This window comes from Podarcis bocagei (assembly GCF_964188305.1).
Source record: "Podarcis bocagei genome assembly, chromosome: 12".
Lineage (NCBI taxonomy): Eukaryota > Metazoa > Chordata > Lepidosauria > Squamata > Lacertidae > Podarcis > Podarcis bocagei.
The window spans coordinates 7,438,358-7,451,214 of record NC_138137.1 but is presented as its reverse complement, the minus strand read 5'-3'; positions in this window follow the sequence as shown (position 1 = coordinate 7,451,214).

The following is a 12,857-nucleotide window of genomic DNA, read 5'->3' as shown; positions in this document are numbered from 1 at the left end:
TGAAGGGAAAATAAATTAACTTTATAAACAAAACATGTCTTTGTTTTTAGACAAAGGAAACAAAGTCGCGAGACGTTTTCGTCTTGCGAAACAAGCCCATAGGGAAATTTGTCTTGCGAGGCAAATCGAAAACAGAAAAACCTTTCGTCTAGCGAGTTTTTTGTCTTGCGAGGCATTCGTCTTGCGAGGTACCACTGTATTGGGTGGTGTTACAGATATAGTTAATAAATAATGAGTTAAATAACAAAACTCCTCTAGATGATAAAGGTAAAGGGATCCCTGACCATTAGGTCCAGTCGCGGATGACTCTGGGGTTGCGGCGCTCATCTCGCTTTATTGCCCGAGGGAGCCGGCGTACAGCTTCCAGGTCATGTGGCCAGCATGACTAAGCCGCTTCTGGTGAACCAGAGCAGCACACGGAAACGCCGTTTACCTTCCCGCCAGAGTGGTACCTATTTATCTACTTGCACTTTGATGTGCTTTTGAACTGCTAGGTTGCCAGGGCCCAAACAATGGGAGCTCACTCCGTTGTGAGGACTTGAACCGCCGACCTTCTGATCGGCAAGACCTAGACTCTGTGGTTTAACCCACAGCGCCACCCACGTCCCTCAAAGAGTTTCCTTAATTAAGCCCATTTTGATTTTAATTTCATATTTATCTGTATACTGAAGTTTTCCATCCACACAAAAATCCACTGAAGAATCGCTAAGACAGGGTGTCCTCCAATATGTTGGACTACAGTTTCCATAACCCCCCCACACCTTGGCTACGCCCATGGTATGGCAGCTTCCTATGCCCCTACTTCTTACATCCAGGGTGGATAAAACCTATGGCGGGGTTTTTTTCCATGCTACGCCAAGATTTAATTCTCATCTCTGTTCAAGAGATGTACTCTGGCCCCAGTCTGTATAGTCTGACAGTTGGAGTTTGTCTGGCAAAGTTTGCTTCTTTGGTGAACTTTACCGACACTTAAGAGGAAAATGTGTTAGGCATAAATACACTTCTAAGAAGTTGACACAGTTTCAGATGAGGCAAATGACACAGTCGCCCTAAAGTGTTTAATTTTTCATTTGCAGTTTGTAATAAATGGTGCTTATCCCTTTGGAAGGAAATTAGTCCATAACAGTTCTTTGGAAATATATCCATAGGAGTCACTTGGAATTTGAAGTTCATCTTCTATAAGAAGTGGTTTGGCTACTGTTCATAAAGATGTTTCTCTGTAAGTTGCACTTCACCTCAACTTCAAAATCCCCCTCATTAATTTTGTAGCTTTGTTTTGTATGAAAAGGAAGTGTTGCCTTAACAGTGCAATCAGCCCCTCTATTTTTAAAATTAATTTGATATTGGGAAATAGTAATAACAAAGTAGATTAGAACGACCTCAGATATGCAGATGACACAACTTTGATGGCAGAAAGTGAGGAGGAATTAAAGAACCTCTTAATGAGGGTGAAAGAAGAGAGCGCAAAATACGGTCTGAAGCTTAACATCAGAAAAACTAAGATCATGGCCACTGGTCCCATCACATCCTGGCAAATAGAAGGGGATAAAATGGAGGCAGTGAGAAATTTTACTTTCTTGGGTCCATGATCACTGCAGATGGTGACAGCAGTCAAAAAATTAAAAGACGCCTGCTTCTTGGGAGAAAAGTGATGACAAACCTAGACAGCATCTTAAAAAGCAGAGACATCACCTTGCCAGTAGTGATGGTTTTCCCAGTAGTGATGTATGGAAGTGAGAGCTGGACCATAAAGAAGGCTCATCGCCAAAGAATTGATGCTTTTGAATTATGGTGCTGGAGGAGACTCTTGACAGTCCCATGGACTGCAAGAAGATCAAACCTATCCATTCTGAAGGAAATCAGCCCTGAGCGCTCAGTGGAAGGACGGATCGTGAAGCTGAGGCTCCAATACTTTGGCCACATCATGAGAAGAGAAGACTCCCTGGAAAAGCCCCTGATGTTGGAAAAGATGGAGGGCACAAGGAGAAGGGGACGACAGAGGACGAGATGGTTGGACAGTGTTCTCGAAGCTACTAACATGAGTTTGACTAAACTCTGGGAGGCACTGGAAGACAGGAGTGCCTGGCGTGCTCTGGTCCATGAGGTCACAAAGAGTCGGACACAACTAAACGACTAAACAACAACAACAAACTAGAGCAACTAGATTTAGTGTCTAGGTTTGGCTTGATTTTGTCAAATTATGGATTGATGTCTATGATGGTGGCTCCTGCTTGATGACCTGGCGGCTTGAGATTTTAGATCTCATAGTAGATCTCCTAAAGAGCGGGGTGCCCCTTTTGTAATTACTCAGTCCCCAGATAATGATCAATAAGCTATTTATTTATTTAAAATTGTGCCTAATGCAAAAAGAAAGATCTATAGCCTCCAAGGTGGGATACCTCCAAGGTGGGACCCCCACCCACCCAATCTGGACAGATTTCAGAAAAATAACCCCTCCCATCTTCACCCACATCTCTTATTGCATTTCTGCTTCCCCCAAATATGTGGAAGTTGCCACTTATGCTATGTATGGCAATACAAAATTATGTGATGCCAAAACAGGCCAGCCATCACCATAGGATCCATGTTTCTACCTTGGCACAAACATGTAACTTGCCACTTGTTATCACAATCATGGTGCCAGATGAGATTTTGAAATAAAGGATGTTTAACATTTCAATCTTAGGTTCCAGCCCCACAGTGTTCCAGTCTAAAACTGCAAGCTGACTGATATCCCAGTGTACTTCCCTGTACCAACTGCCCTTTGGCAGACATGACCCTTGACACTTTGAGCTGGCGGAAAGGTGTTTTATAGCTTCATAGGCCTAGCACAGCAGGCAACAAATCCTGTGAGTGAAGATGAGTGGCTGGAAAGTAGGAAAGGAGCAGGCAAAGGGTTAAGCAGGGTACAGGCTATAAGGGTTCAGGGGTCCTCTGGCTGCTGGACTACACCTCACATAATCCCTTACCATTGGCTTTGACTCATGGGAGCTGCAGTCCAGCAATATCAAAGGACCTGCCCTGGAACCTTAAGGTGAAGGGAGGGTAATGAATATCAGCAACACCATCACCATTTGGAGAGTCATAGGTTGCCCATTCTGGCTTCCTGTCCATTCCAGGCCCATGTTCCCAAATGATGTTCCCAAGAGGTGTCAAGGCACACTTCAGCTTCATTTGGCCCAAACACTTAGTGAGAAAAGAGGACTCTTACAGAGAAGGCTCTCTGTACATTTTGATAATAAACCTGATATGCAATGGGGGTTGAATAATTTTGATTGCTACTGTATATACATTTCCCAAAGTCCAGTAGGAGATTATGCATAATAGCCGGAGAATGTACAAAATGCAGTCAAGATGCACACAGTCTCCAAGACCTATTGAAATTCATGCATATTGACTGGAGAATGTACAAGATATTGTCGAGATAGGCACATTCCTGAATGCCTGTTGAGGAGCATGTTGAAGAGATTGTGCCCTTGGAAATGTGCACAATCCCATGGGCACAACCATGATAGATCTTCAGGGGCAGGAAAAATCGAGTCCTAGACATTTGAGAAAAGAATCATGGAGGGCTTAAGACAAGGTTCAGAAATCTGCCTCTTTAAATTAATGCAGTGTTGATCTCTTGATGCTGAATTCTGCCCCATAGAAAAGTGGTTCAGTTACTGGCTTAACAAAAATGCATTCACTTTAGCTAGAGCCGAAATGTTTTTATCCGTAGATTATTAACTCCACAGTTTTGAGAGAAGTGCAACCTCTGCCTTTCAGTATTTTATCAAAGCTTTTAGGGAAGGAAAACTAATCTATGTCCTTATCATTTAAACGTTTTCAAGCACAACTGCGAACAGCTTCTTATTTGATTCCTGGTGGAATCTGTTTGCTTTCTATCTGTTCAAATTGAAAACAGCTGGGGGGAAATATACTTTCCTGATTTATCTTGGATATAATATTCTTTTGGAGTACTAGCCTGGGCTGGATTGTCTACTTCTTATTTAAATTACATTGCAGTGGCTGTCTTCACACAAGAATGCAATGTTGCTACTATTCCTAAAATATATATGGAAATATTTGCTGGGGATGTTATACAGCAAAGAGAGCATTAATAAGCAGATATAGCTGGTCTGTCAATAAAGGGTGGTGGGGGACTTATATTAGGCCAGATGGGATCTGATTGGGTCCAAACATCACCTGATCCTGTTAGTCTGAAAACCACAGCATCACTCTACAGCATTGCAGTGGTGATGGTGCAGCAGAGATCAAGCCAGCAAACTATTTAAGTACATCCTTCTCTCACAGGGTAATTGATAGAGAGAAAGAGGTGGAAGGTATCATGTACAGTGGTACCTCGCAAGACGAAGGCCTCGCAAGACGGAAAACCCACAAGACGAAAGGGTTTTCTGTTTTGGAGGCGCTTCGCAAGACGAATTTCCCTATGGGCTTGCTTCGCAAGAAGAAAGCCCATAGGGAAATCTCCGGGGACCTCTTTTAAATGCTGGTGGTGGGGAGCAAAGCCTTTCCCCCCCCTCCGGCCTTCAAAAGAGGTCCAGGAAGGCCGGCGGGGGCCGAAAGGCTTTGCTCCCCACCGCCAGCATTTTAAAAGCAGTCCGGGATAGCAGGGAAGCGCTTCCCGCTATCGCGGACGGCTTTTGAAGGCAGGCGGGGGGGAGCAAAGACTTTCGCCCCCCGCCCGCCTTCAGAAGAGGTCCAGGGCCTCTTCTGAAGGCGGGCAGGGGGCAAAGGTCTTTGTCCCCCCTGCCTGCCTTCCCAGGGGCTTTTACATCGCCCCAGACAATGGAGAAGTCCTCCGCTGTCCCGGGCGATTTTAAAATGCCGCCCGCCAGCATTTTAAGATCGCCCCGGACAGCGGAGAAGTCCTCCGCTGTCCCGGGGTTTTTTAAAATGCTGGGGGTGGGAAGAAAAGCCCTTGTCCCCCCCCCAGCCTTCAGAAGAGGTCGGGGGACAGACTGTCCCCGGACCTGGTCTGAAGGCGGTTTCCATAGGAACGCATTAATTGATTTTCAATGCATTCCTATGGGAAACCGTGCATCGCAAGATGAAAAACTCGCAAGAAGAAAAAACTTGCGGAACGAATTAATTTCGTCTTGCGAGGCACCACTGTATACACTACCATGAGTTTCTTGGAGGAAAGGTGGTATGGAAATGAATAAAAGAAAGAAACAAGTAATTGTTGTAGTATTGTCGGTGAAGGGCCCATGGAATAAATGGACAAATTGCCCATGTTATGTCAAAGAGGAAGCCAGCAGTAAATCAAACCATTCAAATATGGAGTTAACTCTTAATTATCAAAAATACAATCTTCACAGACTTGGCTGAGTGTCAGCAAAAAACCTCATCCCTGGTAGGTCTAGCCCCATGAATTAGTTGCTGTCTCTGTCTCATCCTCTCTATGGCTTTCCCCAAGCAATCAGAGACTACGCCTGCATGATGCCTGCCTCTGCTTTGTCCTTTTCACACCTCTTCTGGTTCTGGGAGACAAGGGGAGTTGAGCTTCTCACAACAGGAGGGAGAGACACCTGTGATTCTTCACCAGCCAGACTCATCTCTGCCATAGCTGTCAACTTACAGATTTGAAAATAAGGGACCAGCAGCCCCGAAAATAAGGAATCAGCAGCCAAAATAAGGGATTTCCTTTTTTTCCACCATGTGCCCCCGCTCCAGACAGACCTTTTCCCCAGCAAGGGTGAGTGGGCCGTCGATCACGTATCCATCTGATTCCGAGCACAGGTATGTTCAACTTCTGAGCGCCTCCGAGCCAAAGGCAGAAAGCCCAGCCAGCAGCCAAATGAAGCCTCAAGCGGTGGTTCCCACAGCGCAGCAAAACCGGCAAAGGGGATGCAGCAAGGAAAACCACCGTCCCCTCTCCGCTGGGAAGTGCTGAGCAAAGGCAAGTCCCCGGGCAACACGGCCGATTTGATCAGCACAAGGCATGCAAGCTCCACCCCCCAGTCGGTCTTAAGACTCCTTATTGGGTGAGCAGCGCTGCCAAGCAACACAGTTGAAGCCTCCCTCCTCCCTTGCTGGCAGGCAGGGAGGGAGAGGAACTGTTTCCTTTGAAACCTGGGAAATTTACGGGATATCATCAATCTGGGACAGCAGCGGGAAATGGCACTGGGATAAGGGAGTTTCCCACCAAATAAGGGACGGTTGACAGCTATGATCTCTGCCTCTTGGCCTCCCTCACCTCCTGCTTCAGCTTCAGCTTCTGCCTCTGATTCTGAACTTCTCTCTGCCATAGCACCTTCCTGCTCACTAAGCTTTGTTACCTTTTCAGCTTCCAACACCTCCCCCCGCCCCCACTCTTATCACAAGGAAAGTGATCAAGGAAGGCAAATCTGAAGAGATGAGTGGGTGAACTAACCCATGGGCAATGACACAAAGAGCTGTGCAGACAAAGATAAGGCCTTTGAAAGTGATGTGAAATGCATTAGGAAGCTGGAGAGGTGAAAGCAAAAAATAAAAGGCATTGTTCTGACTCTGATATTCTAAACAGATTGAAGCCTGCTAGGGGAGAAATAATGTAGATGTTCTATTGAGGAAATGAATAGAGAAATGAAGGGGAGATATGAATGGATACTGAGACATTGGGACACGGTTCCTTCCACTGTCAATTGTAGGAAGAAAGTTCAAGGAGTGGACCGTCTCTGAGTTTGGGAAATGCAATTTTAATTTTGAAATGGACTGTGAAAATTGTGGCTTGTGGGGGTGGGGAAGAAAATGTCTCTTAAGCTCTGAATCTTGAAATGTGGTTCTCCGGTCAACTAATGTGTACAGAAATGCAGGTACACGGTTAAGGTGCACATAAAACTACTTATATTTGTGAAAATGACACACACAAATGCACTGTATTGGGGAAAATAGGAAAAAAATGTATATTGGGGAAAACAGCATACAAAAATATGCATATTGGAAGAAATCTGTAGTAAAATGTTGGTGCATTTTCATGAGGGTCTTAAAAAAATAATCACAAACTGTTGTGGAAATGTGGAGAAGTAAACTTAAAATTGGAAAAATAAAAAAAAAAAGCTGAAAGAAACTGGAATTGGCCATTGAGCTCACCCTAACTGTGAGGTGTTTCCTGACTCTTGACTTGTACTAGACTACAACCTTAATTAATAAAGTAATAATGATCTTCCAGACGTCAAGCAAAAGAAATTAACAAACTTTTTGCCATAAAACAGACCAACTTTTTAAAAGCAAGTCACTTGACAGCACAACTCCAGTAATATTTCTTTTTGGGGCGAAGTCCCACTGAGTTTTAAGAACTATCCAGGATTGGGATAGAGACATAGAATGAAGCAATACAGCATTTTCTGCTAGTCTCAGCTGATGAAGTCTTAGTGCTGAGGCCCTACTTTTAAGATGTCACTAGCTGATTCTGATGGCTGACAAGTTTCTTGTTTGTGTCTTTCAGTAATGTAGGCGGTGATACCTCACTTCCACCCTGCATGGGGTCCAGGGCTCATGACAGTTCTGACAGAGAAAAAGATACAGTCACATACCTGCCATAATTTGGCAATTATATACAGCCTGAGGGCTTCTGCATTTTTACTGACATGGAAGCCTAATTATGCCTTTCTCTCACTTAAAAAAACAAAGAAAGTAGCCAACACATTTTGCATCTTCTGAAGTATTAATTGTACATGGAAAGCTTTATTCACAGAAGTATTGAATGGCATTTCAAATCACATACCAGTCTGCTGTCAAGTTATATATCACATTGAAGTTTCTCATAGAAAAGTTACCCTCCACACACAAAAATCCTTGTCTCTTTCTGGGTACATTGTACTTTCCATGGCTTAATCGGCCTTGTGTTGCTATAGACAAGTCCTAAGCCTTTTTGCAGTTAGAGAACCTTTTCCAAATTGACTTACCGGCCAGACAAGGGGATTCCTGTGCTTTGCAAAGGATTCTGGGAATGCTCAGTTCACATGGGAATGGGTTTGTTCTTGTGAAGTTGATAAATTGGTGTGTGAGCTGTGCCACCTTAGATGGTGTTAAGTTGTGGGCGAACATATCAGACGACACAGCGATTCTTCCAAAGCAGCTCTTTATTTGTAAGCTGGAACAGAACTGAACTGAGGAGCTCAGTCAGCCTGCTTATATAGAGCTCCAGAACAAAGAAACTGTTGCAACTTTCTAAAACTATCCAATCACTGAATGTCACTTTCGATCCTTCATTTGCATACAAACTATCCAATCACTGAACGTCACTTTCGATCCTTCATTTGCATAACTATCTACCGTATCCCCCTGCTGGCCCAGGGTGAGAACTTCAGTACATAACAAATGGCATGTTTGAATTTGGAGAAACAAACATCTATCCAGCTGAAGCTTTACTAAATGGGGTGCAAATTTGAACCTAGATAAAAAAACAAAAATCCAGTCTTTCCTAGCAGTTGGCAGGCAGATGAACCTCTGATAGCCTCCTCTTACTGAATTTGTCTAATCAGTTTTAAAAGCAGCGAAAGAGGCTGTCACCACATCTTGTGAACGCATCTGTCTTCTCTGAGAGAAAAGGAAAGGAAAGCTCTTTCTCCCTTCATTTCAGATTTAGCATATTTTCAGTTATTAATTCAATGAACCATGTTAGGCGATGAAAATAAATTGTTGTGTGCCTGGAAACCCTAGCAATTGTTTTTATGTTTCTGAAATCTCTCCCCACCATGTGTCTGGGAGATAATGAAGAGCATCTCTCTTATCATATTGTGCTTTAAATTTTGAAGTTCTCCTCCTGTTCAACTCCCTTGCATGCTTTATTAAACTAAGACTTGTTGGTGGGGGTGGGGTGGGTGCTGACCTAGTTTGGATACAAAGCTGGTGTATCTATGAGCCTCAGGCGGCAGAATCCACAGGGGTAGCAGATCACAATGTAGATCTTTATCCCCCCCCCCTGACATGGATTTTCACTCACCCCTTCTTCCCTGGCAGGGAGAGAGGTGCCATTTTGTGGTTTGCCTCAGGTGCTAAAATTTCTGGGGCCAGCCCTGTTTAGATATATCTTATAATGTTGAATCTGCTGCACTCTGTGAAGGTGAAGAAACATGAAACAATGTGGAAGCACTTATGCATACCTGTCAACATTTCCCTTTTTTAAAGGGAAATTCCTTTATTCCGAATAGGATTCCTCGCAAGAAAAGGGAAAAGTTGACAGCTATGCACTTATTTATCATGTTGGGGATCGCTTGCCACATAAATAACTTTGTTGTTGTTGTTTAGTTGTTTAGTCGTGTCCGACTCTTCATGACCCCCTGGACCAGAGCACGCCAGGCACTCCTGTCTTCCACTGCCTCCCGCAGTTTGGTCAGACTCATGCTGGTAGCTTCGAGAACACTGTCCAGCCATCTCGTCCTCTGTCGTCCCCTTTTCCTTGTGCCCTCCATTTTTCCCAACATCAGGGTCTTTTCCAGGGAGTCTTCTCTTCTCCTGAGGTGGCCAAAGTATTGGAGCCTCAGCTTCAGGATCTATCCTTCCAGTGAGCACTCAGGGCTGATTTCCTTAAGAATGGATAGGTTTGATCTTCTTGCAGTCCATGGGACTCTTAAGTCAGCATAAATCTATTTGTCCACCCAATAAGCCTCTTGGCTGAGTTGCAAGACTGCTGCAATGCTCTGCAGCCTATGGGTGACCCCCAGACTGTCAGCATTTTGTGGGAGGAATTTAGGAAATTAAAGTGGTTCAAGCACTCTGCCACCCAAGCACAAAAAATCCATTCCTTTTAAACACTTTTTGCAGCAAGGAAAGTGATGGAGAAAGGCGTGGAGAAAGCGTGGTGTGAACAAATGGTTAATGGGAGAAGTATAAACACCCCACAAGCAAATCAGAATGCATGCTGCTTGTGGCATAACTGCCCTGTCAACAAATGGGAGCACATGCTCGGTAAAGACGGAACATAGTCTAATCCCCACTTACGCCTTGTGCAAGCAGATCAGGATGAGTGCTCAATCAAAACAGGACATCTGGAGGAGCCCTCAATCTATGTAGAGAACAACCTGGGGAACTAACTACATACTAAGCAGGAAGTACATGTGCGCCAAATCGCCAGCCACAAATTTATTGGACCGAAGCTTCTTTATCAGCCTGTTGTATTTACAGCAGGAGCACATTGTCTCATCTGCTTAGGAGAGGACTGTGAGGTCAAATACACAAATGAATGATTCTGAGTGGAGTTGTTTTTCCACTCCTGGCTCCACTTCTGAAGAACACTTTACAGTCTGCTTTAACTGTTCTTGACCATTTCTTTCCCATTAGAGAAAGAGCCTATATTTCTCCCTCTCCCTCTCCCCCCCCTCCCTCTTTCTTTCTTTCTTTCTTTCTTTCTTTCTTTCTTTCTTTCTTTCTTTCTTTCTTTCCATGCTAAAATAAGTTGTGGCGTCACAAGCACTCCCATTTTGCCGTGTCCGTTTTCAAGGGAGCCTTGGCAGTAAGGATGCTCAGATTGATACCACTTCAACATTTGGTGTGTATTATTTATGGGCTAGATCCAAACTAAGTTAGTTGCAGTGAGTTCCCATTGAAATCAGGAGTCTCTAGCTAAATCATGACTAGCTTGTCCCATTGTTCACTTCATTTAGTCTGGATCCAGCCCATTATATTAACCATATTCTAGAATCCAGCTAGTCTACTGGGGGTGTTCTACACAGCAGGTGTGGGCACTTAAGATCTCCTAGCACAATTCCATTGCCTCTTAACTGTTAACCATTGGCAAGATTGGCAGCAGCAGCAGCCATAAGTTCTATAATTATAATATGTCATTCTCCTGCTAATTGTGCTGTTTAAAATGTGCATTTTATATTTTACTCCCTTTAGTAATATTTTCTTTTGAAATGTTTTTGAAAGATAATTTTTTAAGGTTAACTTTGCTGCATTAAATGTGCATTCTGTAGTTGTCCTTCTTTTGGAAGGTTTTATTTTGAAATCTCAAAGATAACATTTTAGTTTCCTGTTAATTATGTTGCTTTGAATGCATACAGCATTTTGGACTTTCATCAGTAATGTTTTATTCTGGATTTTTTGTTTTATTTGATGCTTTAATGTGTTGTAAACTGCTTTGAAAATGTTTTTTCCTGAAAAACATAAAGTGGTTTAAAAATGAAATGAAGGATAATAATTTTTCAAAGAAACATTAATATGCGAAAAAGGCACTACAATGGAAAATCTTATTCATTCCTAACAGGGAGAAAAAAGAAAATGTTTTTGCATCCAGCATTACAAAAATAAGTTTTGGCAAATTATATTCCATGGAGAAAATAACAGCTTGATTAAAAACACGACCGAAGGCATAGAAAACAAATTAATGAGCATGCTAGTGGCTTGTAGAAAAGAGCCAAATAAAAAAATGGGCATTGTTTTTGTAATTATATAAAACCAGGTTGACTATTTTTTAATGAATAATTGTTCGTGCCTACATAAAGAAATCCATGAAGATGTGGAAAGATCGCGTGTCAAGGTTTGTTTTTAGGATGGGGGAATCTCTGTTGACGGTTACCCTCTGGAAGAAATAAAGTTAAACTGGAACATTTTTCTGGAATCTGGAACAGCCAGATGGACATGTGACACTCATTTTATGCTGTCAGGAATTAGCTTCTTACATTTTTCCTGAACTTACCGAGGGCGCTGCACCAGCAAGTCATGCTGCTGACATCTGTATGTTCAATTGACTGCACATGGGAGCTTCTGTGTGATTGGGAGCCGCGAGTAATTTTGGTTCTTACTGGAGTTGGAGTAAAAGTTTGATGCAGTTTGTATTTAAAGGGGAACCTGCCTAATTAACACTATCCAAAACAATACGTAAACTGAAACACAACCATCCTATGAAATTCACTTATAATAATAATAATAATAATTTTTTATTTATACCCCGCCCTCCCCAGCCAAGGCCGGGCTCAGAGCGGCTTACAAGCAATAATAAAAACAAGATGAGTGATTACAACTTAAAAACAAAAATAAAATACAACATTAAAATAATGGAACATTAAAATATTAAAATGGAGCCTCATTGCAGGAGAAGGAAAAGAAAAAAGAAAAAGGGGGCGGAGGGAATCAAATTGGCTCCAATCCAAAGGCCAGGCGGAACAACTCTGTCTTACAGGCCCTGCGGAAAGAGATCAGATCCTGCAGGGCCCTGGTCTCATGAGACAGAGTGTTCCACCAAGTTGGGGCCAGTGCTGAAAAGGCCCTGGCTCTGGTTGAAGCCAATCTAACTTCCTTAGGGCCTGGGACCACTAGGGTGTTGTTATTTATGGACCTTGAGGCTCTCCGTGGGGCATACCAGGCGAGGCGGTCCCGTAGGTACGAGGGTCCTAGGCCGTGAAGGGCTTTAAAGGTCAAAAGCAGCACCTTAAATCTGACCCTGTACTCCACCGGGAGCCAGTGCAGCTTGAAAAGCACTGGATGAATATGCTCCCATGGCAGAGATCCCGTGAGGAGCCTCGCTGCAGCATTCTGCACCCGCTGGAGTTTCTGGGACAGCTTCAAGGGCAGCCCCGCGTAGAGCGAGTTACAGTAGTCAAGCCTGGAGATGACTGTCGCATGGATCACTGTGGCCAGGTCGGGGCGGGAAACTTAGCCGTGTGAACTTTGCAGCGCAGCTCTCCAGCATATACTAGGGAAAGGCATGCATAATAATGCTTATATTATTGAAAATAACATGAAACGAGGAATTTTGTTACAGAAAATTGCTCTGCAAAAACATACATATTGGGCAAAATTGCATACAAGGGTGTGTATATTAGGAGAGGCCTGGAGAAATAAAATGCTGATGAAATTTTTTCATGAGGATTAAAAATAAGAATAATAAACTGATATGGAAATGTGGAGAACTGAATTTAAGGTTGGGA